This window comes from Limulus polyphemus, unplaced genomic scaffold (genome assembly GCF_000517525.1).
Source record: "Limulus polyphemus unplaced genomic scaffold, Limulus_polyphemus-2.1.2 Scaffold6810, whole genome shotgun sequence".
Taxonomy (NCBI): domain Eukaryota; kingdom Metazoa; phylum Arthropoda; class Merostomata; order Xiphosura; family Limulidae; genus Limulus; species Limulus polyphemus.
In genome coordinates, this window is record NW_013672420.1 from 36970 (window position 1) to 43284 (window position 6315).

The following is a 6315-nucleotide window of genomic DNA, read 5'->3' on the forward strand; positions in this document are numbered from 1 at the left end:
ACAAGGAACCAAAACAGCATTGTCTGATATAATCTCAAATCTACAGGTCTGAGTCTTAGTTATTGAATTTGATATTAAACTGCAGTAAAATAGCTGATTGGTTAAGACTTACTAGTTTGAACGAATCAAATCTGTAAAATATAGCCAATCATCACTGTTAATCAAACCATATTTTTAAAACTAATATTAATAAACTGACAATAGTTTTAAAATGAATTTTTACTATAACAGGTAAGTTTTATAAATCGAATTGCTTGTCTAAACTATATAATACGATGTTGAGAATAAAGAAACAGAAATATTGTGAGTTTTGGTTCCTTCGTTTACGTAGTAGTCATTGTTTTAGAACTAGTAAAGAATCAGCCATGGCTGAATTTTTTATATTATCTTTCATATATTAAATTAGCCTCAACCCTCACGAAATACACGCCTCAGGCCTACTTGAACTGCCGGCGGAAGTCTACGGAAGGCTGGAGTATCGTGTTAGTGTTGATGGACGTGACAGGTGGATTTCTTAGTATTGGTCAGATGCTTCTTGTGGCATACAACTACAATGACTGGAAGTCTATATTTGGCAACTTTGCAAAATTTGGACTAGGGGTCGTATCAGTTTCATATGATGTCCTGTTTATGATTCAACACTACTGCTTGTACAGGGAGAATTCTGAAGAAGGATATCAGCGTCTACCAGAAGGAAGACATGAAACTATCGAGCTCAGAATACCTAAAACATAAACCTTCAAAAAACTAAACAATAATAATTCTAGGAGTACTCGTCGTTATAGCATTTAATGAGGGACAAATCGCCTTGTGAGAAAATTTTACTTATTCTTGACCAATATGTGGATATTTTGAAATGAATAGTAACTATTATCCGATAAAAAATATAACTGTTCATGTATATCTTTGTTTATCTATCAAGTAAGTTTATCTATAATTTAAATTATATAGTTACGATAAAAAAAATTATGCAAGTGAATTTCCTAACACGAAAGTGATATTTCGATTTATACCTGAATTCAATATGTATTTATTATAACCTTTATTATATATCGTTTGTTAATTTCCCGTAGAAATCTTTCCGAGAAACTTCAGCGATACAAATTCTTTTTTAATTAAAACTAGTTTATTCTTTCTCGATACAACTTTGCACAACACAGAATTTCCACAGTCAATATGTCTGCAAACTCGATAACAAAACACACACTTTATATTACCGTCAATACCGCTCGCTTGACTCAATTATCTGTCTCTATATCTATCTCTGTCTGCAGTTATTTGCCGGGCTTATATACTAAAATAGAGGGCGCCTTAAAAAGACAAGAGTTGCCAGGAAAAGTCACGACCCTTCCAGGATCTCATGACGTGTTACCAGCATCACGTGACTTCCGCTGTCGTAACAATATGTATATATCAAGAATATGTTCAAGATTTGTGGATTTGTTTTTGTTTTGAGTCATTCACACTCTTGAAGTAGAAGTCAGAGTATATTGTACTTTGTACGCCTAAACCAAACTTAATTAACCACGACATTTTCTGATTTCCCTTTTCGTAGCAAATACACTGAAACACTAAAACAAATGACATGAATGTCACGTGCAAGGCGAAAGCAACGTCGTTTACTTCAACAGGAATCACACCTGTGGGATTTAGTGTTTTGTATTCTTCTCGAACACCGTCGAAATATTTGAAACAAACGTTATAAATTGAATACGCTATGAACCCCACGGTGTGAAGGGCAAGAAAATCGAAATTAAGACCAATGACACTTTTACGTTTCCAGTTCAGGTATATTTGGGGATAAAAGGAGAAAGACCAGGCAAAGAAATACATCCACCCGATCGTAGAACCTATGATATCAAAAATACGGTTTCTGGACACAGACAGACGAACAAATGTTCTGGAATCATTGACGAAATCTCCACGTACAAAGATAACGGTCTCTCCCGCGACTACCGGGTTAATAACGAAATTCACAGGTTCTGTAGATCTGTCAGTAACTCAACAACACAGTGGTAGAGTTACTCAGTTCCGTATGTCCTGTCAATAAAACAGCAACACAGTTTTATGGTTGTTGATCAGTTCCCTTTGTCCTGTCAGTAATCAACAACACAGTGGTAAAGTTTCTCAGTTCCCTTTGTACTGTCAGTAACTCAACAATACAGTAGTAGAGTTTCTCAGTTCACTTTGTCCTGTTAGTAACTCAACAACATAGTGGTAGAATCTATCAGTTCCCTATGTCCTGTCAGTTACACAACAAGACAGTTGTATGGTATTTTCTCAGTTCCCTTTGTCCTGTCAGTAACTCCATAACATAGTGGTAGAATTTGTCAGTTCCCTATGTCCTGACAGTAACACAACAACACAGTTGTATGGTCTTTTCTCAGTTCTCTTTATCCTGTCAATAACACAACAATACAGTGGTATGGTAGTTTGTCAGTTACCTTCGTTTTGTCAGTAACACTCCAACATTATGGTATACTAGAGTTTGTAAGTCTCTTGCCATGTCAGTATTAAAACAATACAGTGGTGGGCTGGAATTTTTAAATTCCTTTGTCCAGCGATAAGCTAGAAGGTTAACAACGCCTAAAATTGAGATGTGACACACGCTATGGGCACAACGCAGATAGCCCGTTGTGTAATTTTGCTCTTAAAAAACAACCAGGAAATCCTCCGTGGGCCTTTTTTAAGGGGAAGTTTTGAAGGAAAAATAAAGTCACGTGCATGCTACTTTCGATATAATATATAAATATATTTCAATCCAGGTTTTACGTCGTTAATCGTTTTGTGGAAGTCCTCACCTCCTATAATATGGTCGTGTTATCTTTATTGCCATTGGTTGCCTGTAAACAGTCTATCGAGCATGTGCACACATGACAACGTAAATGTAGTTATCTTGTAATGAAAATCAACTTGCATTTGACCGGGAGAAGTGTTCACTTAGTCGTCAGCGGCAATTTGAATGTGTTTTCTCCAACAATTCTGATAGAATTCTTAGCTGGTACCAACAACGAAATGCTACAGTACATTCAAATAATCAGCTCGACCCGCGTGTGGCTCATCATCGCCGAAATACTAATAAGTATATCATTGTCTCGTGCCCTCGTCGTTCTCGAAGTATCAACTCACGATCTATATCTGCAGGTGAGTGAAACGGCGCAACTTTCTGTGTTATTGTCGACACCTTTAAACGACAGCGTATCGGCGTTTCTGAGCACCTGTGCAGAGTGTAACATGGTGAACATTATACCTCACAACCACACGATACCAGCTATCAGTTCCCTTTGTACGAAACTTTACCACTGTGTTGTTGATTACTGACAGGACAAAGGGAACTGATAACCAACCATAAAACTGTGTTGCTGTGTTACTGACAGGACAAGAGGAACTGACAAACAACCATAAATCTGTGTTCCTGTTTTACTGACAGGACAAAGGAAACTGACAAACAACCATAAAACTGTGTTGCTTTATTACTGACAGGACAGAGGGAACTGAGAAATTACCATACAACTGTGTTGTTGTGGTACTGACAGGACATGGAGAACTGAGACATTTTACCACTGAGTTATTGAGTTACTAACAGGACAAAGGGTAGTGGCAGACAACCATAAAACTGTGTTGTTGAATTACTGACAGAACAAAGTGAACTGAGAAACTGTTCCGCTGTGTTATTGTGTTACTGACAGCACATAGGGAACTGAGAAACTCTACCACTGTGTTGTTGATTACTGACAGGACAAAGGGAACTGATAAACAACCATAAAACTGTGTTGTGTCAATAACCCAACAACACAGTGATAGAGTTTTTCAGTTCTCTGTGTCCTGTCAGAACACAGCAACACAGACTCATGGTTGTTTGTCAGTTCCCTTTCTCCTTTGTGTAACTCAAAAACACAGTGGTAAATTTCTCCGTTCCCTTTGTCCTGTCAGTTACTCAACAACACAGTGGTAGAATTTCTCAGTTCCCTAGATCTTGTCAGTACCACAACATCACAGTTGTATGGTATTTTCTTAGTTCCCTTTCTCCTGTCAGTAACAAAGTGGTAGGGGTTTCTCAGTTCCCTTTGTCCTGTCAGTAGCACAATAACACAACGGTAGAGTTTTTCAGTTCCCTATGTCCTGTCAGTAACACAGCAACACATATTTATGGTTGTTTGTCAGTTCACTTTGTCCAATCAGTAACACCATAACTTAGCGGTAGAGTTTTCAGTTCACTTTATCCTGTCAATAACCCAACAACACAGTGATATAGTTTTTCAGTTCTCTATGTCGTGTCAGTAACACAGCAACACAGTTTTATGGTTGTTTGTTAGTTCACTTTGTCATGTCAGTAACTCAACAACACAGTGGTAGAATTTCTCAGTTCCCGTTGTCCTGTCAGTAACTCAACAATACAATGGTAGAATTTCTCAGTTCCCTATGTACTGTCAGGAACTCAATAACACAGTGGTAGAGTTTCTCAGTTCTCTATGTCATGTGAATAACAAAGCAACACAGTTTTATAGTTGTTTGTCAGTTCTCTTTGTCCTGTCAGTAACAGAGCAACACAGTTGCATGGTATTTTCTCATTTCCCTTTGTCCTGTCAGTAACACAATAACACAGCGGTAGAGTTTCTCAGTTCACTTTATCCTGTCAATAACCCAACAACACAGTGATAGAATTTTTCAGTTCTCTATGTCTTGTCAGTAACACAGCAACACTGTTTTATGGTTGTTTGTCAGTTCACTTTGTCCTGTCAGTAACTCAACAACACAGTTGTATGTTATTTTCTCAGTTCCCTATGTCCTGTCAGTAACACATAAACAGTTTTATTGTTGTTTGTCAGTTCTCTTTGTCCTGTCAGTAACAAAGTGGTAGGGGTTTCTCAGTTCCCTTTCTCGTGTCAGTAGCACAATGACACAGCGGTAGAGTTTTTCAGTTCTTTATGTCCTGTCAGTAACACAGCAACACATATTTATGGTTGTTTGTCAGTTCACTTTGTGCTGTCAGTAACTCAACAACACAGTGGTAGAGTTACTCAGTTCTCTATGTCCTGTTAGTAACACAACAACACAGTGGTATTGTTTCTCAGTTCCGTATGTCCTTTCAATAAAACAGCAACACAGTTTTATGGTTGTTTATCAGTTCTCTTTGTCCTGTCAGTAATCAACAACACAGTGGTAAAGTTTCTCAGTTCCCTTTGTCCTGTCAGTAATCAACAACACAATGGTAAAGTTTCTCAGTTCCCTTTGTCTTTTCAGTAACTCAACAACACAGTGATATTTTACTGCAGTTCAATATCAAATTAAATAACTAAGACTCAGACCTGTAGATTTGAGATTATATCAGACAATGCTTTTTGTTTCCTTGTAAATAAAAAAGTTAAATGATAAAATGTTTTGTTTCTTGTGTTATCGTCACCATCATCAGAGGTAAAACATATACAAAGCTGTTTAATGATTATATATGTATGTTGAAATATTTTCTTTTTTCACCTCTGATGAAGAGAAATCTTTAACATAATATATATAATCATTAAACAGTTGATCCACTGTATCATGTCGAATAATGAATTCCACGAAATGTCACAACGTTATTCACATACCTAAATACCTGACAGACTTGAGAAAGTTGTTAGTTATAATGTAACTACTACAGCTAATAGTTATACTTAATATCGCTAATAAAGTTGTTAGTTATAATGCTACTACTGAAGCTAGTAGTTATAGTTAATATCACTATTAAAGTTGTTAGTTATAATGTTACTACTACAGCTAGTAGTTATTGTTAATATCACTAATATAATTGTCACTTATAATGTTACTACTGGAGCTAGTAGTTATAGTTATATGTGCCAATTTCACAGATTTCATTCTAAAACACACTAACCTAATTTCACCATTCGAGGTATAAAACGACCACCCTGACCTAGCAACGAGATACATCGGGTAATAGGCATGTATTGACATACACTTTATTGTCAGTTCCCCTTTTCTATTCAGTAACTCAACAACACGGTGGTTTGGTAGAGTTTGTAAGTTGCTTTCGTCCTGTCAGTAACTCAAAAACACAGCGGTAGAGTTTCTCAGTTCAATTTGTCCTGTCAGTAACTCAACAACACAGTGGTAGAGATTCTCAGTTCCCTATTTCCTATCAGTAACACAGCAACACAGTTTTATGGTTGTTTGTCAGTAACTCAACAATACAGTGGTAGAGTTTCTCAGTTTGCTATGTCCTGTCCGTAACACAGCAACACAGTTTTATGGTTGTTTGTCAGTACCCTTTGTCCTGTCAGTAACACAGTAACACGGTTTTATGGTTGTTTGTCAGTT

The 6315-nt window shown here is 36.9% G+C and overlaps 1 pseudogene; it reads right to left on the reverse strand.

The window, feature by feature from the left end:
• Window positions 1-2506, reverse strand: part of LOC106474092 — a 7044-nt pseudogene extending 4538 nt beyond the window's left edge.
• Between the last annotated feature and the right edge of the window lie 3809 nt (window positions 2507-6315).